The sequence below is a fragment of the Stegodyphus dumicola genome, chromosome 1 (genome assembly GCF_044657685.1).
Source record: "Stegodyphus dumicola isolate Sdum_Otavi_A_Nest chromosome 1, ASM4465768v1".
NCBI lineage: Eukaryota > Metazoa > Arthropoda > Arachnida > Araneae > Eresidae > Stegodyphus > Stegodyphus dumicola.
In genome coordinates this window covers 156,441,968-156,466,394 of record NC_140768.1, presented here as the reverse complement: position 1 = coordinate 156,466,394, position 24,427 = coordinate 156,441,968, and the positions used below count along the sequence as shown (strand labels likewise).

The window sequence follows — 24,427 nt, the reverse complement described above, 5'->3', positions numbered from 1 at the left end:
ACCACTCACTTTCCTTTCTGGAAAAAGATGGCCGAGTGATTAGCTCCATAGAAGAAATTGCAAATACAATTGGTGAGACATTTGCTGCCGTTTCTTCCAGCCGAAATTACTCACCTGCATTTCTTTCTATCAAGCAACGCTCTGAGAAAAATCCCATCGCTTTCAACTCTTCCAACTTTGAGCCGTACAATAGAGACTTTACTATGGTTGAATTAAAGAGAGCTTTGTTGCAGACACATAGGTCTTGTCCGGGTCTGGATGGCGTGTATTATGAAATGCTAAAGCATCTGTCCTATAAGTCACTGAGTGCCCTTCTCACACTTTACAATAGAGTGTGGAAGGAGCGTACATTTCCCAGTGCATGGAGGAGAGCTGTTGTCATTCCTATTGCGAAGCCAGGGAAAGACCCGAGGAATCCCTCGAACTATCGGCCAATTGCCCTTACCAGTTGTGTTTGCAAACTGTTTGAAAAGATGGTAAACAGCCGCCTAGTCTACTTCTTGGAAAAGAATAATATTATATCGCCTTATCAGAGCGGTTTTCGACAGGGGAGAACGACCGTAGACAATATGCTTCTATTAGAGACATCTATTCGGAAAGCCTTTGTCAGAAGAAGTCACCTTGTCTCAATATTCTTCGACATTGAGAAAGCTTATGATAAGGCATGGAGATACGGTATACTCCGGGATCTTCACGAGAGTGGCTTGCGCGGCAACCTACCAATTTTCATACAGAATTTCTTGAACGCTAGAACTTTTCAAGTAAGGATTGGCTCTGTTTTTTCGGATGTTTTTCAACAGGAAGAGGGTGTGCCTCAAGGCTGTGTGCTTAGTGTAACGCTGTTCAGTTTAAAAATAAATTCTGTATTAAAAGAACTTCCTCACACCATCTTAGGATCACTATATGTAGATGATTTACAGATTAGCTGTCGAGGAGCAGACATGAGATACATAGAGAGGCAATTGCAGATGGCTCTGAATAAGATCCAAGAATGGTCAGACAAACAGGGATTTACTTTTTCGAAACAGAAAACTGTGTGCGTGCACTTTTGTAGGAAGCGAGGTCTCCATCCTGAACCTGAGTTATATCTAAATGGTACAATTATTCCAGTTGCGCCCGAAGTAAAATTTTTAGGAGTAACGTTCGACCAGAAATTGACTTTCCTTTCTCATGTTTTAAACCTGAGAAAGAAGTGTCTCAAAACACTAAATATGTTAAAAGTGTTGGCGAACACCTCCTGGGGTGCAGAGCGTTGCTCCATGCTTCGCATTTACAGAGCGCTTATCCGCTCTAGACTGGACTATGGCTCAGTTGTTTATGGATCCGCTCGGTCATCTGTTTTGTTAAAACTGGATCCTGTTCACCATCAAGGTTTGAGGATATGTTCAGGAGCCTTCAGGACTTCTCCTGTCCAGAGCCTGTATGTTGACTGTAATGAACCATCACTTTATCTGAGGCGTGAACAATTGTCCCTTTTGCAATATTTTAATATACTATCCCAACCTGAACATCCCAATAAGCTGTGCTTACTTGATGATGTGAGTAACGCGTTATTTGAAACACGTCCATCTTGTGTTCCTACATTTCTTTTAAGAGTTCGCCCTGTCATTGAGGAACTTTCCCTCTCTGATATGCACCCCCAAGCAGTACAGAATTTTGAAATCCCACCTTGGGAAAATGCACGGATTCAGCTTCTTGATGTTTTTAAGTATCATGTGAAGGCAAGCACTAACGAGATTATATACAGACAACTCTTCGCTGAGCACAGGAACAAATATAGCAGTTATCTTCCAGTTTATACAGATGGGTCCAAGTCAAAAGATCATGTGGGGATGGCATATGTAATTAAAGACCACATGGAGGGCAGACGCTTGCACAATGCTTTCTCTGTCTTAACATCCGAATTAACTGCGATATATTATAGTCTTTTATACATCTCAAGGCTCTGCTACAAAAAGTTTATAATTTATACAGATTCGTATAGTGCTCTTAAATCAATAGAAGCTTTTCCTAATACTCAAAATCCAGTAATAGTGGATATTCTCAAAATACATATAAACTTAATGAATCGTGGGTATGATATCCTGTACTGCTGGGTTCCCGGGCATGTGGGAATAAAAGGGAATGAGCTGGCAGATATCACAGCAAAATGTGCTGTTGAACTGTCCAGTCGTCTCATCCCTTTTGCAGACATTTGTTGTGTTGTGAAACAAAAGATTCGAAAAAAATGGCAACAACTTTGGGATGTTCAGCTTCAAAATAAATTAAGACATGTAAAACCTAGAATTGAGCACTGGGAATTAACCAAAAATCGTAAGGAGGAAGTTCTTTTGACTCGCCTCAGAATTGGTCACACTAGAGTGACACATAACTACCTTTTAAAAGCTGAAAATGAGCCTGTTTGTTTTAACTGTAATGTTTGTTTATCTGTTCGTCATATTTTAATTGAGTGTCCATGTTTTAATAGTCTTCGCCAGAAATATTTTAATAGCTGTGACTTACCTCTCGACCGTTTAATCGGAAGAGAGGTCAATTCTAATTTATTTTATTATTTAAAAGATATTGGCTTTTATTACCAAATGTAATTTGTTTTGAAGACTGTCTCTTGAATTTTAATATGTGCTTTTAACCTGTGTTTATATGACTTCATCCTCTGGATTTGGTACATTTATCTACTTGTTTTTATTTATTGAATTTTAATGTCATCAATTGTAATCATCTTATCTTTTGTTTGGCGCGTCATAATCATCTCTGGTTTTGCGCCATAATCACTCACTCACTCACTCACTCACCCTAAATTTATCTCCGTTTTCACTCTGAGATGGAATCTCAGGAAAAATATTGTTAATGATGGACTAGATCAAAGTAGTCATATAGAGAAAGCACACGTGGGATCTTTGCCTTTACTGAATAACATTTGCCAGTCAATTTACAGCAAAATATATATGCCTTGCCTACTGTCCATTAAATTAAATATAACCTTTGAATCGCTCTTAATATTCTTGTTTTAAAAGTAACTTGTCAGTTAATTTTATCAGTAACTTTTGGTATGCATTAGGTAGTAAGGAATATACTTTTTAGACACATAAACATTGCTTGGATTATCCTAAATTTTCATTTATATTTTAAAATACACAGTGTCATTTCCATTATCTATTTCTACTTCATTACTTTTTTTTTTTTTTTTTTTTTTTTTTTTTAAAGATGGGGATGATCTAGTGTGACAAATTGCATTTTGAATGTATTTTAAATTTACCATTAATATTTTAAACTACATTTTGCACCAATATTTATGTTTGCTCTCCCATTAAGGGAAACAAATATAATAATATAAGTTATTAAATTAAAATTCCTGTGTTTAATTCCATCTTTAACAACAGCCATAAAATATATGGAATTTACATTCTTACCACAGCTCATTGGCAACTTTGAAGAGCATTTGCAAACTTGTTGGTGAGTTAGGAGAGGGATGTTTGTTTGCATATCTTTAAATTTATTTCAACAATGCATCCACCACCACCTATTGTTTTACATTTTTCTTCTTCAATACAAGACACGCACAATTTTAGGCTTTTTTTCACCGTTGTTTTCCCTATAAATCTTTTTAATAAAAAAAAAAAAAAAAAAAAACAGAAAATTGCAAAATTTTGGCACCAGAATCCTAAAATGAGAAAGGAAAGAGAGGCATGTGATGCCTTTTATGTTGAATGCATGCAGAAAGCAACATCGCCAAAGATTTTACCAGAAATTGCAGTATGTGGTCCATCGCAATGCTGAAGTACTGAAATTCCCATAGGAGGGATCATAATCTTCAATCACACTGGTGAAAATATCTGGAGAAGTGCTGTCTGGGAGAATGCTATGTGTATACTTGGGTTGCCACATAAATGATTTTTAGTGACATGTGTAACCACATAAATTTTTCTTAGCAACATGGTTTAGACCATCAATACTTTTTCACAGCATTCTGGTGAGGTTCAGAAAATTAGAAAGTACCAAAATTCATCATTTTAGAATTATTTTGAGTAAGTTATACACTTTGTGAACTGTGATGAACAAAAATTAATAAGCTGTGCTTCCCTCAAACCAATTTCCTTTCTTCCACATAATGATTTATTTGCATATATCAGAACTTTACTATTGCAATATGTTTTTGGAATGATTATTATTTCAATCTATGAGATTTTTATTTTACCACCAAAGAAAACACACAGACATCATTGCTGGGAAATAACTACCTCTAAAAATCTGACATGTATTAATAATAAATACATACCTTTGTCACAATTTGAATTATCATTTTTAAAGCACATATGCTTTATATTTAATTATGTTAAAAAAAAAAAGAAGCACTATCCTACTTGATCTGGTTTTCCTACCTGAGCTGGTGAATGAACTCACTAGTTTGACTCATTGATTAAGATAACATAATCTGTATGTATGGCTGTTACAGTTATATTATTCTTCAGTTCAGAACTAAGTAAGTGCTACATAGCAAAACGTTAAAGTAGTTCTTTTTAAGTGACCATTGTTTCAGCTAACTTTGGTAGAAAAAATAAGCAGCCCTTAGATGCTTTGCCATGTTCAAGTAACCTAACCAAACCCTCGTTAGAACATTATAAGTGACTACAGCTATAGTTGTGCATAGAACTTTGCAAATAGAAGGATAAATAATATAAATGAATTTTTTCCAGATGAATCTTAATACATCAACACCATCAAGGATCACATCCATGGTCTGCATCAAAAAAATGCCACGTTATGTCATGCATTATGCATCCCCATACAGGTCTGAAATCAAGTGTAATCGTATGGTCCATTACATTCCAGTTGCCTTCACGTTTAATGCTAATTTCACGTTAAATGCATTATGTCAATCATTATGCATCCCCATACAGGTATGAAACCAAGTGTAATCGTATGGTCCATTACATTCCAGTTGCCTTCACGTTTAATGCTCGTCGGTGGCCAGGGCAACCTGTATGAGTGCAATGGGCAGCAAGACATAGGAGCGTCAAAATTTTTAGAATTTTGGCAGGAACTGGAAGGCATAATTTGCAAGCAGCAGTTATTCTATTTAGGTGATAAAATTTCTAGCTCTGGCTTCTCTAGCAACCAAGCAGTAAAGTAGTTGAATACTGATAATTCGACCTGGGTTTACGTTCTAGCGAACAGGTTGGCTGCACGTGTGTTTTCATAGTTTTCTGCATATATGAAATATGTATAAGCTAACTTCTCTTTGAAAGTACCTCTACCCTTAGCCAAGTTACTATACTGTAATCAAATAAATTAAACACCCCCCCAAAAAAACAGCCTCCATGTTTAATGTGCAGTTGAACAGGCGCCATTGTTTAGGGCTACTGTAAATGATTTATCAATTTAAAAATTCTAATATCAAAAATATTATGCATATTATAATGATTGAATCCAAGTAAAGAATGAGAAATTATCCAAATTTTCTTTACGTACAACAAATGTTTTGCTGTGTATGTTATGTGAGCACCAGCTGCATTATGTACAAAAATACCATGTGAACACCAGGTGCATTTTGTACATAACATATTAACAGTACATTATGTACAAAAATGCACTCCTTAATATTTGCCCAATCGAAGACTTCAAATGTGATAGATGATGCAGTATGGAAACTCGTACAAAAAATGTGAAATCAATAGCCATTTGGAAGTGTGCTATGTGATCAATGTTCATAAAATGTATGTAGCATGCGAGGTAATTTTTTAGTTTCTAGTTCATTTCCAAAAACTGATTATTGTATGTATACCATTTATGAAAAGGCAGTGTTTTTAAAATCTGATGAATCATTTATTATTACTCTGAGGTTTTTGAAGCTCACTGCTGTCTATCTTTAGAGGTTGTCTAGAACTAGTGATCAACAAGGAATGTATGGTACATAACAGAAAACAAATCCTAAATTCCCACGATTTTTTTTATTGATCTATTAATCCCTTGATCTATGATTTCATCAGATCTGTTATCTACTGAATATATCAGGCCTATGATTATAAAAAAACTAACGTACCACAGTCTACCGATGGCTACATCAGCTGAAAACTGGTAATAACTGAAATCTACTTTTCTCACATATTCTAGGTGCACATCCAGTATCTGTTTATCTTCATGCAATGGCTGTACGAGGTGGTATACTCCAAGTTTAACTGTTTTTTAAACCATGTACTTTAAGTCTAACTGATTTGCTTACACATGTACAGTTAAACCATGTATTAAAATTTATTTGTATAATAAATATGGCTTTATCTCCCGTCTTCAATAATGTTATGCTTTTAAGGGCCATCAGTGTTTTAAGATTACAACAGTTATTTATATTAATGTTAACCCCCCAAAATATTAAATCATTGTGGAAATCTACAAATTAGACAAACTGCAATTATCATTTTCTTCTAATATTTAATCTAAAGCAACGGTTCTCAACCTTTTGACTAACGCGTACCATCTAAACAAAAATTGAAAACCTTTAATATCACCATCACTCCTGAACAAAGCTCAAATCACATAAATTTATGAGTGTTAGAAAAAAAACTCAATCAGGATGTTGGGTTTTAATTTTTTAATTTAATAGTTAAAAATACTTTGCTTCTTTGTATACCATGGTTGAAAACCCCTGATCTAAAGAAATGTTCCTATGTTGTTTAGATTCATCCACACTCATTCTGCAAATAAATTGAGGAAATTTTTATATTTTTGTCTATTAACAGTCAAATGGTAACTGCGTTAAGTGATAATATCAGTAGAACATATTCGCTGTACTGATGATTTTCATACTCTTTCTCAAATGTACACATAACTACTAATAATTTAGGTACAACTCTGATATATGCCCTAATTTCACCAAATGTAGCGATATGTGTTCTGCGCTGGTTTTTGGCGCGATTGCGTGTTGTATGGCAACCCTGTTGACGTTGAAAAGTCTTTCGCTGGAGTTCGTTGGTTCCCGTCATGCTTTGTGTCTGAGAAGCTAAGGGGGAAAGATTTAATGGTGAAAGTTGTTGAATTGAAGTTCGGCATAAGGAAATATCATCGTGGTCATCCTGTTGAGGGGCAATGGGTATTTGGATGTGTGGAAAGAAGGTATGGGAGATTATTTTTAGTGGTTGTGCGTGATAGAAGTAGGGATTTGTGATTATTTGTTATTTTATTTATTTGTGAACCATAGTATGAATTTTCTGGATAGTGTGTCTGGCTGTCATATAAATACGATACTAGTGATTACGTGGCGGCATGTTAAAGGCGATATGAAATTGGTATATCTGCTCTTCGAAAAAGCATTAATGGTAAGTGCATTTTATTTTATTCTTGTTCTTATTTTGTAGAATGTAATGTTCATTGTTTTTTTTTAGTATGAATTCCTGTCGTTATTGTTGTTTTTTTGAATTGTTTGAAATTTATTTTAGTTATTTTGTTGATTAGTGCGTACCATCTGAATTCTGCAATTCGTAGATGTTTTTTAAAGTTGAAACAGAACGCTGTGTACATGGTATTCTTTGAAATTTATTGTTGTTATGTTAATTTATTAAAGTGAGGTGCGCGTAGTTCGTAAATTCATTTGTTGCCTAAATTGTGCAATTCGTAGATGTTTTTTTAAGTTGAAACAGGATGCTGTGTAAATGGTATTCTTTGAAATTTATTGTTATGTTAATTTATTAAAGCGAGGTGTGCGTAGTTCATAAATTCGTTCGTTGCCTAGATTGTGCCATTCGTAGATGTTTTTTTAAATTAAAACGTATCGCTGTGTACATGGACTCTTGTAAAATAATTTTGGTTAGAAACTTCACAGTTTTGCTATCTAAATTTTTTGTTTTTGTTTCGGATTTTTAGCTTAAATTGTGTGTTCAAAACGTGGTTTTTGCATTCGCGAAAACCGTGTTTTTGGAGACATTTTAGGCTTAAAGTTCGAAATGTAGACATAAAATTTAGACAGCAATATGGCAGCGTGGAGTTTCTTGCCAAAAATATTTGGCGAGAAATTTGCCGCCTTGATGGTGCATATCAGAGTAGTTCCATAATTTATTCATAGTAAATCATTAATAGAAGATTTTACTCTTTGATGAAACACATTTTACTTAACTTATCTTTTATGCACTTTTGTAACATACATGTTAAACGTCAGTTTATATATTTTCTAATTAATATTTCTTTCACTTAAATCATCATTTCCTAGAAACCGGTATTGCTGTTTGTTATTAATTTTTCATTAAAATGCTTTCAGAAGTTTTTTTTTCCTTCTCAGAATTTTACTTCATGTGATGAATAAGCATTATTTCCATTAAGTTGGAAAATTTGGATCTAGGAAAATATACAGTTTGTCCAGTTTTGTCTGACATCATTCTAAATCTCAAAACAAATCTATAGCACATTACTTTAGAGACAATTTTGATTAAAAAATCTGTGCAAAATAACATTAACAAGAGAAGTTATCCTAGCTGTATCTAAGCAAATGTTCTGAGATACATATTTATGTAGGTATAATATATTTATGATATATTTTATTATAAAGATTACGAGTTTTACTAAACATACATCACTTAACCTAGCTTCATATTTAAAGACACAAAACATTTGTACACTGATCTCAGGCAGGTCATGGCTGGCTTGGTCTTTCATGTATTTTCTAATCAGAAAAGCAGGTATGAGACAAATATCATTTAGTAGCTTCCATGAGAGCATCTCTCAAGCAAAATACTTGTCAAAATTAATTAATTAGCTTTTAAAGGTACATTAAAAGCATGATGTTATGAAGAAGAGAAAAGTTTCACAAAGCAGAAAAAAAATCTAAATTATAAATTAGCAGGAAATCCAGCCTTAGTCCTACGAAGCTTTATTATAGCACTATTATATTTATTGTTTTAAACTCTAATTCATTTACTCAGAAAAACCATTCTATTAAGAAATTTTACATAACCATCATTAAGAAAAATATATTGTTTTTATATGACTACTTCATTTTAGACAACATATTACTTTATGAAGCCAAATAATAGATATACAAGACTTAGTTGAATATCAATTGTGTAGATCTTTTGAAATTTTAATATATAATTAGGTGCTTTATTAGTGTTGGAAACATGATTTTGTAAGTAATTATATTCTTCTCAGAAGACATGCTGTATTTTTGTCTTAAATCTGGCTGGTATTTTCTAGGGAAGATAATCTTTTAGAAGAATTTTGCTTACATTTTTGTTTGATTTATCCCTTAGAAAATTTCATGAATATCATGATGTTGACTGAGCAGTGCTACTAAGGCATTAGTTTTATATCATTATGCACAATGGCAAACGGTATGCAAGCGACTAAATGGCTAGTCAATAAGACAGTGATTATTTCTGGTGTTTTTTATTAAACACGATCTGTAGCTTTCATAAGTATAATAAAATCTGAGATAGAGTTAGTAATTCATCATGAATCAACTTGACTGCTTTATGTAATCTTAAACAATGCCTAAGACCTATCGAAAAGCCACTTTAATAAGGGAGTGTACCAAGTGTCTTTCTAAATTTACAGCTGATATCACTCAAAACAGTTTTATGTATCTTATCATGCACATAAATTATGTCATGATGCAAAATATTTTCCCAACATGATGATAATGTAAGTCGAGCCTCCAGCAATGCACACTTCACATTATCAGATATACCCCATTAAATAGAGAGTTCCTGATTTCAAAGCAGAGAACCACTGTACACATATATAGCAATCCTGTAACTGTCTAGTAGTGGGTGGTTTTACTATACTTTACCTTGTTGTAATGATGCTATTAATTATATCTTCAAAGATATCCCTAATTAATATATATTCAAATATTAATTTGATCCAAGACACTCTGATATTTATTAGTAACAAAGTGTCATGCACATATTATGTGAATATAATTATTTTGGCTTTGTATATATTGTTAATGTTTACTTCAGGACAGTTTGGCTATGTTGTAATTGTAAGTCACTTTTTTTTTTTATTTGCAATCTACTGGTGGTTGGGAAAAGTATAAAAGAAAATCATCTAATATGAATGTGTTGTTAACTCCATTGATGGCTGCATGAAGTCTTTAGGCGCTATCTATCCTGCATCAATAATTTTTTATACAGAAATATGCAATAGTTTTATAAACTATGTAAAGTACTTATTCTTGAAGTCTCTTAGATAACTGTTAATCAATAATACACTAATAGCCATTAAAATTACTATAGCATGAAGGAAAGCAAATAAAAAAATATTTGTTGTGCATAAATAGTATGGCATGAAGACAAAATGATTAAATTTGTAAGCAGCTTGGGGGTTTACAAGGGTGCGAAATCAGTCGAAACAACTGCTCCACCTGGCAGCTAAAAACGGCCCTTATCCAGTTAGGCACTGAGTAGAATTTCACTTGAATGACAGAAATCGGCATCTCATTCCATTCTGATTCAAGTCCATGCCACACTTCATCAATCGTATGAGATGGAGAGGGTTGCTAGGCCAGTCCTCAGCAAACCACGAGCAGGTATTTTCAATGGGTGACAGATCTGGAGACCGTACAGGCCAGGGCAGCAATCAAATGCACTGCATACCGAGGAAGGTCAGAACACAATGTGCAACATGTGGTCTTGAATTATCCTGTTGGAAGATTGCATTTGGCAGGCCTCAAAGATAGGGCACAACTCCTGGATGTAAGATGTCACAAATGTACCGATCTGGCATTCAAATTACCATCGATCCGAACTAAAGATGTGTGTGCCATGTGCTCAGTGGCTGCCTATACCATCACATTAGGGTTCCTATGCTGATACTGAATGCAACCAGGCGACGTGTGGTCTCCTTGGAGCCTCTAGACACTTATACGACCATCAGAATAATGCACACAGAAACGGGACTCGTCTGAAAAGACAACATTGTACCCCTCCTATATCCAGCTTTGTTGTTGGACACACCACAGTAGCCATCTTTCTCTGTGCTGCATTGTTAAGGAAAGCTAAAGTAATGGACACTGTGCTGACAGTCCATGCTGATGCAAATGTTGACACACCGTACGAGCAGATACTGGGCATGCTGCAAATATGCCCGTTTTCTGACTAATGGTCTGTGATGTGGTTGTAAATTTGGAGGGCTGACCTCACAATATGCCTGTCCTTTCGGGTATTAATCATGGGATGGCAATGAGATCCTGCATGCCGTTCAGTATAATCCTCAGCATTCCATACATGCCATATTCGCTTAACAGTGGTTGGATGTCGACTAGTGCAACGGGCGATATCACAGAATGATAATCCACACACTCTATAGGCAACAATCCTGGCTCTATTGAATTCTGACCCTTGCTGGTAAGCATTTCTTCTTATTATTCAAGGCATACCATGATATTCTGAGCACATTCTAACCTTGCAAAGTGCTTTCCGAATGACAAATCCACTACACAACTTTTTGAAATTATTAATTCACCATGCCAAACTTTGCCTAGAAATACCATAATGACTGTTTCCAAGTTTTTGAATGCTTTTTTTTTTTTTCCTGTGATTCACATAAATTAGTATGCAACTGAATACCCACATCCAAAACTGGAACAATGTTTTTTGATACATTACTTGTGACAATGACAAAGTAGTGTTCTAGTTTGCCTTTTTGTACCTTTTTAAAAGACAGACATCATCAGAAGTTGCTCTATATTTTTAAATAATCGAAAACTATATTCTTTTTCAGAATATCGGTTATTACTGCAAATATTAACAGTCCTCCATTTTTTAATTTTAGTTCCAGAAAATATTAACATACCAATGAAATATTAAAAGATTAAACTGTTCTTCTGTCAAAAATTTTCAAAAATACAAAACCAATCTTGTTTTCTTGAAAAATAAAAAATAAAAAATTCCTTCATGCCAAGCTCCAACTCCCTCAAAATTGAATCCCTAATGTTAAATCAAAATTCTCTTACATTATATCACAACCTCTGATATTTGAAAATCTAAAGTACAATAATAAATACTTTTATGCTCCGGTAACGAAATTTCTTTTGCATAATTATATATTTTGTTTGCCGAAATTTGTCTTCCTAGTAAACATATCTTATGCCGTCCAAATAAAATACTTCAAGCGTTATGTCTGAAAAGGTTTGTGTTCTATATTCTTTACCAGCTGTACCTTTTAGCGGTTTATTATTAATTCAGAATTGTATATGCATACAAAATTTATTACGTCTTATACAGCAAACTACAAATTACACTTTCACAACAGTTCAGAATCCATGCAATCGGCTTGTCACGTGACCAAACAAGTGACGTTTTTAACGTAGCAAGTCGGTCAGCCAATAGTGATTCAGCATTGTCACAGCAGGGGGTACGGCGAGTACGTTTTAGGAACATGCATCCGAAAAAGCGGCGACCTAGTCTTTATACAAGGCCAACTTATACTCAAGGCCTGCCAGACTGAACGAAATTCCGGTTCCCAGTTTTCAGTGGCTTTCGCAAAATTAATCACTAGGTGGCGCTCGCATTCTGCTACAATTTTGCTATACGCTCACTATTTGTAACGTGGTTCGTTATTAACAAAAAGTGTATTTTATGGCTAGCTGCTGTATATTTAATGGCTATACTTAACGAGCTTGGGTTTTTTGCGTAACTTTATATGCATATAGGTTTAAAATTGTGTATATACATCATTGAACTCAGTTCTGAAATTCCTCATTCTGCTTATTTAATTCTGAAATCTTTGTGCATCTAATGCTGTTATTTTCAAAACTTTGTTTGTAACTTTCTTCTGATTAATCTGGAATGGGAATAATACTCCATGGATTTATGTCAGCTAGTTACATGTAGGTAATGTATCAAGATGGCACTCACGTATATGTGTGCTTAATAGTGATAATATTGTTTTGTGAAATTCAGTAATTTTATTTCATGTATACATTTTTCTTGATAATAAACTATATCAGTATCTCACGCTGCCAGCCATAAAATTTTGTACACATGTCATTCTGATTAATGTTGTATGTGTGTAAAAATGTCTAGCTGCTGTATATGTAAGGGCTATACTTAATAAGCTTGTTTTTTTTTTTTTTTTTTTTTTTTTTTGCCTAACTTTATATGCATATAGGTTTGAAATTTTGTATATACCTGTCATTTTATTTCATGTATACATTATTCTTGATAATGAACTATATCAGTATCTCACGCTGCCAGCCATAAAATTTTGTACACATGTCATTCTGATTAATGTTGTATATGTGTAAAAAATGTCTAGCTGCTGTATATTTAAGGTCTATACTTAATAAGCTTGTTTTTTTGCCTAACTTTATATGCATATAGGTTTAAAATTGTGTATATACCTCATCGAACTCAGTTCTGAAATTCCTCATTCTGCTTATTTAATTCTGAAATCTTTCTGCATCTAATGCTGTTATTTTCAAAACTTTGTGTGGAATTTATTATTATCTTATTATTATACTATTAATCATCTTCTGATTAATCTGGAATGGGAATGCTACACATGGATTTATGTCATGTAGGTAATGTATCAAGATGGCACTTATGTGTATGTGTGCTTAATAGTGATAATATTGTTTTGTGAAATTCAGTAATTTTATTTCATGTATACATTATTCTTGATAATGAACTATATCAGTATCTCATGCTGCCAGCGTGTAAATAAATAAATTTTGTAAATAAAATTTTGTACACATGTCATTTTTGTACGAGTTTCCATACTGCATCATCTATCACATTTGAAGTCTTCGATTGGGCAAATATTAAGGAGTGCATTTTTGTACATAATGTACTGTTAATATGTTATGTACAAAATGCACCTGGTGTTCACATGGTATTTTTGTACATAATGCAGCTGGTGCTCACATAACATACACAGCAAAACATTTGTTGTACGTAAAGAAAATTTGGATAATTTCTCATTCTTTACTTGGATTCAATCATTATAATATGCGTAATATTTTTGATATTAGAATTTTTAAATCTGATAAATCATTTACAGTAGCCCTAAACAATGGCGCCTGTTCAACTGCACATTAAACATGGAGGCTGTTTTTTTGGGGGTGTGTTTAATTTATTTGATTACAGTATAGTAACTTGGCTAAGGGTAGAGGTACTTTCAAAGAGAAGTTAGCTTATACATATTTCATATATGCAGAAAACTATGAAAACACACGTGCAGCCAACCTGTTCGCTAGAATGTAAACCCAGGTCGAATTATCAGTATTCAACTACTTTACTGCTTGGTTGCTAGAGAAGCCAGAGCTAGAAATTTTATCACCTAAATAGAATAACTGCTGCTTGCAAATTATGCCTTCCAGTTCCTGCCAAAATTCTAAAAATTTTGACGCTCCTATGTCTTGCTGCCCATTGCACTCATACAGGTTGCCCTGGCCACCGACGAGCATTAAACGTGAAGGCAACTGGAATGTAATGGACCATACGATTACACTTGGTTTCATACCTGTATGGGGATGCATAATGATTGACATAATGCATTTAATGTGAAATTAGCATTAAACGTGAAGCAACTGCAAGCATTAAACGTGAAGGCAACTGGAATGTAATGGACCATACGATTACACTTGGTTTCAGACCTGTATGGGGATGCATAATGCATGACATAACGTGGCATTTTTTTGATGCAGACCATGGATGTGATCCTTGATGGTGTTGATGTATTAAGATTCATCTGGAAAAAATTCATTTATATTATTTATCCTTCTATTTGCAAAGTTCTATGCACAACTATAGCTGTAGTCACTTATAATGTTCTAACGAGGGTTTGGTTAGGTTACTTGAACATGGCAAAGCATCTAAGGGCTGCTTATTTTTTCTACCAAAGTTAGCTGAAACAATGGTCACTTAAAAAAAAACTACTTTAACGTTTTGCTATGTAGCACTTAGTTAGTTCTGAACTGAAGAATAATATAACTGTAACAGCCATACATACAGATTATGTTATCTTAATCAATGAGTCAAACTAGTGAGTTCATTCACCAGCTCAGGTAGGAAAACCAGATCAAGTAGGATAGTGCTTTTTTTTTTTTTTAACATAATTAAATATAAAGCATATGTGCTTTAAAAATGATAATTCAAATTGTGACAAAGGTATGTATTTATTATTAATACATGTCAGATTTTTAGAGGTAGTTATTTCCCAGCAATGATGTCTGTGTGTTTTCTTTGGTGGTAAAATAAAAATCTCATAGATTGAAATAATAATCATTCCAAAAACATATTGCAATAGTAAAGTTCTGATATATGCAAATAAATCATTATGTGGAAGAAAGGAAATTGGTTTGAGGGAAGCACAGCTTATTAATTTTTGTTCATCACAGTTCACAAAGTGTATAACTTACTCAAAATAATTCTAAAATGATGAATTTTGGTACTTTCTAATTTTCTGAACCTTACCAGAATGCTGTGAAAAAGTATTGATGGTCTAAACCATGTTGCTAAGAAAAATTTATGTGGTTACACATGTCACTAAAAATCATTTATGTGGCAACCCAAGTATACACATAGCATTCTCCCAGACAGCACTTCTCCAGATATTTTCACCAGTGTGGTTGAAGATTATGATCCCTCCTATGGGAATTTCAGTACTTCAGCATTGCGATGGACCACATACTGCAATTTCTGGTAAAATCTTTGGCGATGTTGCTTTCTGCATGCATTCAACATAAAAGGCATCACATGCCTCTCTTTCCTTTCTCATTTTAGGATTCTGGTGCCAAAATTTTGCAATTTTCTGTTTTTTTTTTTTTTTTTTTTTTTTTTATTAAAAAGATTTATAGGGAAAACAACGGTGAAAAAAAGCCTAAAATTGTGCGTGTCTTGTATTGAAGAAGAAAAATGTAAAACAATAGGTGGTGGTGGATGCATTGTTGAAATAAATTTAAAGATATGCAAACAAACATCCCTCTCCTAACTCACCAACAAGTTTGCAAATGCTCTTCAAAGTTGCCAATGAGCTGTGGTAAGAATGTAAATTCCATATATTTTATGGCTGTTGTTAAAGATGGAATTAAACACAGGAATTTTAATTTAATAACTTATATTATTATATTTGTTTCCCTTAATGGGAGAGCAAACATAAATATTGGTGCAAAATGTAGTTTAAAATATTAATGGTAAATTTAAAATACATTCAAAATGCAATTTGTCACACTAGATCATCCCCATCTTTAAAAAAAAAAAAAAAAAAAGTAATGAAGTAGAAATAGATAATGGAAATGACACTGTGTATTTTAAAATATAAATGAAAATTTAGGATAATCCAAGCAATGTTTATGTGTCTAAAAAGTATATTCCTTACTACCTAATGCATACTAAAAGTTACTGATAAAATTAACTGACAAGTTACTTTTAAAACAAGAATATTAAGAGCGATTCAAAGGTTATATTTAATTTAATGGACAGTAGGCAGGGCATATATATTTTGCTGTAAATTGACTGGCAAATGTTATTCAGTAAAGGCAAAGATCCCACGTGTGCTTTCTCTATATGACTACTTTGATCTAGTCCATCATTAACAATATTTTTCCTGAGATTCCATCTCAGAGTGAAAACTGAGATAAATTTAGGTGTATAATTGTAAACTTTGTAATCTTGTTCTTAAAAATGTGGTTGTATCACGATAAAAGATTAATAAACTATGTTAAATATTGTTTTTCCAACATTCCATTAGCAAAATGCTATATGGATATAACCCTCTCAAGCAAATAACCCATTTTCCTTCCTTTGTAATGATCCGGTATTTCTCAAGTGTGTATTGCATAAAGTGAAAATATATATTAACATATGAATTAATTCAGTTGTACATAAAATCACCTCTGACTTAACTGATTTTTTTAAAGGATTAAAACATAACTGCTCTAATCCGAACAAGTACGGCTGGAGTACGAGAGGCTTTACCACGTGACAAAACAAATGACGTCGAAAGCTCTATGTTACGTCTAAATTCTTCTAACCAATAGCAGCGAAGCAGCTCTCACAGCAGGAGGTACAGCGAGTACGTTTTAAGAACATGCTTTTCGGATGGCCAAGAGTCTCCTTTCCCCATCGATGACGACTAGCTGATAGCTTTGGGCTGTGTCTACCTGTACGACGTCGGACGTTTAGCTGAAACATGGTAAAAATCAAGGAGGTTAGAATATAGAATAGAAGGAGGGAAAGTTCAACTCAAACGGTGAAGCTTGTCGGCCATCTTCCTGTTATCACCGTGACTTGTGCAAGGATATCTGTCATTGCAACATTTTTTCTTTTCTTTTTGAAGCATGTCGGCTTGTATTGCATATGGATGCACAAATAGATTCTCGAAAAAAATTCCGGGCATTATTTTTCACACGTAAGTATTAATTTTCTTTTTTATGTAATATGACAACTATGTCAAAAAATATCACAATGTCATGTGGTTTTCTTTCCAGATGTGAAAAAAAAAAGACTTAAAATAGGTTATTTAATATAACTATAATCAAAATATATTAAATACAGTTTAATGCTTCTGTTTATAGCTGGTATCTTCGTTCCTTAAGATACAATGCTATATGGTAGGATTTAAATTGTGTAATTTGAACGTTTTAGTTAATTCGTTTTATAACTTTCATGGAAAGTAAGAAATCAATTGTTACTATTTTTATTAATTGTAAAGGTGTTAAATAAAGCAATGCTTTTCTTTATATATTATTATTCATTTTTTAAGTTAAGATAAACTGTTCTGTTGTTAAAAATTTTTTGCATAAACTTACAAATTTCTGGGCAGTATAGTGATAAAATTAAGTAAAATATTTACACAATTGAACATGTGGAAAGATGTATCCAAAAACTTATATAGGTGTATTTCTGTAATTCAACTTTATTACTTTAAAACAAAATCCTTTTAAACAATCATCTTTATTACTTTAAAACAAAAATTCAACAATAGCGAAGGATTTCATTATAAATTTAAGATATTTTTACTGGAAAATAAATGCACGGAACAGCTTAGAAACACGTACATGTCACTGCCGTAATGCAATGTTTTGAAGTCACAAACATGGACGCCGCTTGTTCGGCGGAGTTTCATTCCCCGATAGTGGAGGAAACTGCGAACCCTCCCTCCTTCTATTCTAACCTCCTTGGTAAAAATGCTAAACGTACGACTAGTTGCGCAGAGACACCTTCGTGATTTCTGTGCATTCCGACCAGTCGTAAAGAGATGTTTATTTACATTTGTGTTGATTATCGGAAGGGTGAATTGCTTTTCCGTGTAGTGCTAGAATGTCAAGAAAAAGTTATTTTTTATTTCGTTTGATGACTAATTACTATCATTCTTTGATAGATATCTAAAACATTATATAAAATAAAGAACTTTGAATATATCTGAATATTATTCTTGTTTTAAATTGCTAATGTTTGATCATTTTATACTGATGCGGAGTTTACACAAATAATCAAAATTTCTTGAAATTCTTATCAACAGATTTAAATAAATCACGCATGCAAGCAGTAAAATCACATTCTTACGAAAGGAAATTGAAAAATCGTCTTAAAACCTTGTGTAATTTTTCTGTCATGCGTAGCTAAATATTTCTATAAAATTGCATACAGAAGCATTTATATACATAAAGAGTGTGTTCAGGAGATGAATTAGAAATGTATGTGCATATGCTTGTATGTACCGATGTAGGTGTTCATGTAGCATATGTATATGTGTGTACATACGTTTGTGTGTGTGTGCACAGATATACATGCATACATACATTTTTGAGTCTGGTCTCGAAAAATGTCTTGCTGAAAAAGAATGTAAACAAACCACCCAGCTCCTTAAAAGAAAAGTTTAGAAATTTTTTATCATAATTTTGGTTTCTACAGCAAACTTTTGTGTGTGAGTTTGTTTTAAACTCTTAGAAGAACTCAAATTTTAATATAAAGACGTGAAAATTTTTTACCTTTTGATAGTGTACCTGATGATTTATTAAAAACACAATTGACTCTCTTATATTTAATATTGAAAAGAAGGAGGGTGATATGTACAAAATTATAATAAAGATAATTCTAAGGTATTTTTTATAAATATATGTGACTTCTGAATATAGAAAATAATCGCTTACAAATGACTTATGCAGTATTTGTTTTATTATCATATCCTGTCCTCATAAGCTCAGAAATAAAACTTTATACAGGAAAGTCATTTTACCTCCAAATATATTTTATGGTATTGAAGTATGTTAACAGATGATTATTTTGGTTAGAAAAATTATTATGTTATGAATATTTTCCTGAAGATAATTATACATTATATTCAAGGATATTTATATATTAATATATATATATTATATTCAAGTAATAGATGACATATTTATATATTCTATTTAAAAATAAATGGCAGCACTATGTCTTATCATTAACTTTATCAAAAGAACTTATAGGTTTAAAGCACCGAATTTCTAGTATAAGAACTGTACTTCAAATGTCCTTTTCTTTTCCTTTTTTTTTTTTTTTTTTTTTCCTGTAAGAGTTTTGCTTTATACTATTTACAGATGTGACATCTAAAAATGCTTGGCCTTTTTTATCTAAATATGTAAATATGGAAGTCTGAAATAATGCAATATATTTGTATGTATATAGAGTAAAATATTAGTAAATTCTACATAAGTACATTATTATTCTAAGATAATGTAATAAAAATATTCAGTTTAATGCAAATATATGAATCAATTTATACATATAAATTTTAAGTGTATGACTTCTGTTGGATGTTTTAAGTAAACAATCAAAACAATTAACCTTTTTATCAACTTATCTTGCACATATATACATTATTACTTTTTTTTTCCTATAAGAATAAACTTAATCTAATATAATAATCTAAAAATAAATGATACACAACATCTATTAAGGCAGACCGTTTTTAGTACAGTAACAAATAATACAAGCAATATAATTTAATACTTTCAGTTGTCAGAGAATGAAGTGAGTTTTGTGAAGCTATTTAATGAAAAAATCTGAAAACAATTTTTGATGGTTCTAAAATACAAGTTCTAAAAGAATTAAAATATGTACATGAGATAAATGCCGCTCTTTTTGTTTTAACCCCTTTGAATAAATTTTAACCAATTTGATACTTTTTTTCAAAACCTTGAAATAAATGAGAAACTGATTTCAGGACCAACACATTTCAAGAAATATTGCTAACTGCAATGAATCAGCACACATGTATGACTTCATCAGAATGTCTTGTATTACCTTTATTTATTTATTTAAAGTTACTAATGGATTTATATGTAGAAGAGCTGAGATTTCTAATACAGTTACCACACTGGCATTTTTAATGATCTTTTCACTAATGATTTAAAATCTCTCTATATTTTTTTATTATTTTTCAAATGAAAAGTTTTTGTTCATTTGTTTCCAAAATAACAGCTACTTCCTTAGTTCAATTATTATTTTTCTTCATTGGTTTGTCTGGTGAACTCCTGTGATTTTTTTTTTTTTTTTTTTTTTTTTTTTTTTTGAATACATTTATTCTGTAATTTGCTGTTTTCAGTTTTTTAATTTCTCTTTTGAAAAGTTTTCTGCATTTTAACTTAATAGCCTTGAAACTTATGATCAACATTCAAAATCTAACTTCCATTTTAAATTTCAATGTTTACCTGGATTCATAACAAGTGTATTATTTTTAAATTATTCAGACAACTTAAGAGCTCTGTGTCTTACATCTTCATAATGGTAGAAAATTTCATTGTACAGCCTATGTACATTTTAGTTTTGTCATGTCATGCCATTTGTGAAATATTCCTTCTCTCTGCTTAATTTTATTCCATATATAGAGATATTCAGTAAGTTTAAGCATAATAAATTTGTAGAAGATAAATGTCTAAAATTCCATTTTCAGTTTCCTATGTAGACTTTTACATTTGCATTTAGTACAGCAATCAATTACGCATTGAATTCCAATATAAAAATATTTTTTATCACAGCCTTCAGATCATTCCTGAACATCATTCAAATCATCATCAGACTGCAGTATGAAATATACAAATACTTCTTCTGTTTTTGAAACAAAAAAGAATGATGACAAGGTCTAGTGAACATTGTGCATAGGGTATAAGCTGAAATTATTATTCCTGGAACAGCAATCTGGCAAATTTTAGTCTTGTGTGCTGCAGCGTTTTTATGCATAGCGGAATTTTACTGCTGAGTTTGCTACACAGTTTTATAGTTAATAGAAATTGTATTGGATTATTACGTCAAAAAAATGTGAGAACTATCTGTCTAAGAGAAGATATGCCTTTTCAAAGGAACAATATAAGGAAAACTGGCTCTGATTCACTTTATACATGAGGAAAACAGCAAAATCTCCTCTGGAGCCAGCCTATTCATCAAGATAAAACTCTGAGCGAATTACTAGCATTCAGCGGATTTACCTCTCGGCCGCTGGTGGGCCTAGTACAAGTTGAGTCAACAGGTTAGCGTAATAAACACCTTTTATCATGATATTATGTGACCTATAATCTATAAGCAATGCTCTTCATAAAAAATGTTAATTCCGTTTGCTTTCTGTATTCTGAACTTAGCTCTTGTTTATCTATTCTCTTGTTTTGAGATCTGCTCATCAAAACAGAGCAGCAGGTCAATTAAAGAAGGATATGCATGCAGTGCAATCATCTTCAGTACGATCTCAAGTCATAGTCACGTCTTTAATCCACCTAAAATCCAGTCCCAGTACTTCTCACTATTTGAGCAAAAGTATAATTCCTGTTGGAGTCTAAATTAAGATGAGCTCCGGTATTTCAATTTTCTACTGAACTATTTTCATTAATTAAATTGAATTATCTAATTTTATTTATTAATTTACATTTTATTTTTATTTTTTCTTTATTTTTATCTTTGTTGACGACCTTTCATAGTCCTTCTTCTTTTAGAAATTAAGTACTGACCACAATGCATTGAGGCATAAAATTGAACAGGCACTCGTATAATCCTATGACAAACATTCCACACTTGCTAGATAATGTGTTTCATATTGAGGACGTCGAAGCACTGAGCCTACGCAGGCCAGATAGAGCTTAAGTCACATTATTTTGATCACTGCAAAACACGCAAGGGCTTTCTGCCTAAGAACAGGGATGCTTTTGTGGAGCACTTTGTAAAGGTTCGATTTGGTTTGTTTGATTTTAGAAAAGCACTTGAGGGCTATTTGTCTAAAGAAGAGCAAAGATTCTTGATGGCTTCATGATGGACTTTTCGAAGAAAACTAGCTGGCATTCACATTCCGCAAGAGAAAACATCAAAAACTCCCATGCGACCAGTCCGTTCGCTGGAATTTCAAACCAGTCGAACTAACAGTATTCACCAAATTTACTGGTAGGTTTATACTCAACAAGGGACATATTTTTGGAGCAGGTAGGTAGTGTAAGTGTCAGTAAATGACATAGCCAGTCTTGGGCAATAAGCTATGAGTGGCGTTCTTTATCCTACTGAAATATCGTGCTTGGATTCTTTGTCAGGTATTGGTGTATATTGGTTGAGACAGATAGATTTTCGCATGTTATGTCTCATGTGCAAGCAGTAATTAGAATGGTGCAAAGCATAGTATAACATCGTCAACGTATTAGACAGTGAGAAATGTGACAACACTGACTAAGAAAGGAACGCAAAAGATACAAAAGCAGATTCGAAATACATCTGTATTCTACTCAAATCAGAAGGTGAATGCCCATATGATAAAGGTAACACAAACGCAATTATCACTAGGGGATATAATCCTACTTAATTGTGATGCAGTCTCTCTACTGTGTATTCATGCTCTGTACGAGATCGTCCACGAATTTCTGAGAAATTATGTTCAATTCTTCTTGCAGGGCTGATTACAGCTATGAAAGCATTGAAAGGCACTAGCGATGGGCTGTCAAAAGTCCCCAGACCATACACCATATATTAAGTTGGAGCATACGACAGCCTTCAGAATGCCTACGCTAAGACAGGTGCTATATCTTCACTCCTTAACAAGCTAGCGACAGTTGGTATACCATGAAGTGTAGCATTATTGTTCGCGAAGAATCTTGGAAAAGATGCACGTGAGGAGAAGAACATTAGCACAACTGCAGTCAGTAGTGAATTAATCTTCTTCAGATGTATGGAGCTTCATATAGCGACCAAGCATTTCACTTCCACAAACGAAAATTTGAGCACTTGCAAACTGTTTCCTTTCGATGATCTCAGAGGGTCGACTGCGTAATCTCTGCTTTATCTAGATATTTAGACTTCCAGAATGGCTAGATAATCTAAATATCGGAAGATTAAAGCTGTTATCTTATTCTTGAACCGGGATGATAACGCCTCATATAATATTGCAGCGGCTGATCTATTGTCCTAGAAAACTGGATGACACCCCCTTTCCCTGTTTAGTCTTGCCAGCGACTGCTGCTATCCTTAAAGCTCAACTCCATTGCTGAGCTACTCAGTGGCGTAAAGGGGGTGTATGATGCGCCGTCGCAGAGGGGCGCCAAATGGTCTCCAAACAAGATTTTCATCATATCACTGTGTTTTATTCGGGAAGGGGGGCGCCAAAAAGGTATTTTGCCCCGGGCGCCAGTTATGCTCGCCACTCCACTGGAGCTACTCAGATCTTTTGTTTGCAACACTACAGAAGACACTGCCTCCGACGAGAAGGCATGAAAGTCCGCAAAGCGATCAAAACACCATGAGATTGTTTCGTAGTGATATCAGTGTTATAGCTAGAGACGGGCGAGGGTGGACAACTGTCCCTGGGCGTAGTGTCACGAAAAATGCCAAACTGACAAAGTTTTAGAATGAAACAGTTTCCATACTTAGAAAACAGAAGGGTGTATGAAATCTGCAGTTGTCTTTAGGCGCTGAAAACTATAGCCAAGTCTTTAGCGATATTGGATGTCCAGTAATAGATTGCATGCATCTTAGGATGTCACCCACTGTCACCACCACCAGATGATGGGAGTCATTAGCATAGATATCGCATCATCTAAAGACGGCTCTCCAGTGGCCGAGCAGTAAAGCCGATAAACTCGAGCCGGGGCTCGAATCCCGGCGAGCAGATTGGCTGCTAACTAAGCGTTTTCATGGTTTCCATATGTGTAACCTATATACAGTCCAATTTCCCTTAGAAAGTCTTTCACGAAGCCATCCCTTCCCTTAGACAGGTAGCCCTCGAATGTTTCACCATAACTAAATAAACTGAACCCAACTCATCATCTGTAAGAGAAGATATCAGTTCTTCATATCCTGGCGTGGTTGTTTGTGGAAAACCACTACCAGAGTTGGATTAGCCATTAAGGAAAGTAAGCACGTGCTTAGGGCATCAGGTAAAGGCGGCGTTACTAAAAGGTGCTTAAAGATTCAAAGAAAGAGTGCAAAGGGTCCACAAAAATAAAATTCTCACTGCAGATTTTAGAAGATACCTAGTGCACTTAATCCAA

At 33.5% G+C, this 24,427-nt stretch overlaps 1 long non-coding RNA gene across 1 annotated transcript; it reads left to right on the top strand.

Annotated features, from left to right (window-relative positions):
- Nucleotides 1-2,158: 2,158 nt before the first annotated feature.
- On the top strand, nucleotides 2,159-20,094 carry LOC146999354 (uncharacterized). Its single transcript, XR_015042729.1, has 2 exons — nucleotides 2,159-2,313; nucleotides 16,847-20,094. It is a non-coding gene; the product is annotated as an uncharacterized LOC146999354 (long non-coding RNA).
- The last annotated feature ends 4,333 nt before the right edge of the window (nucleotides 20,095-24,427 follow it).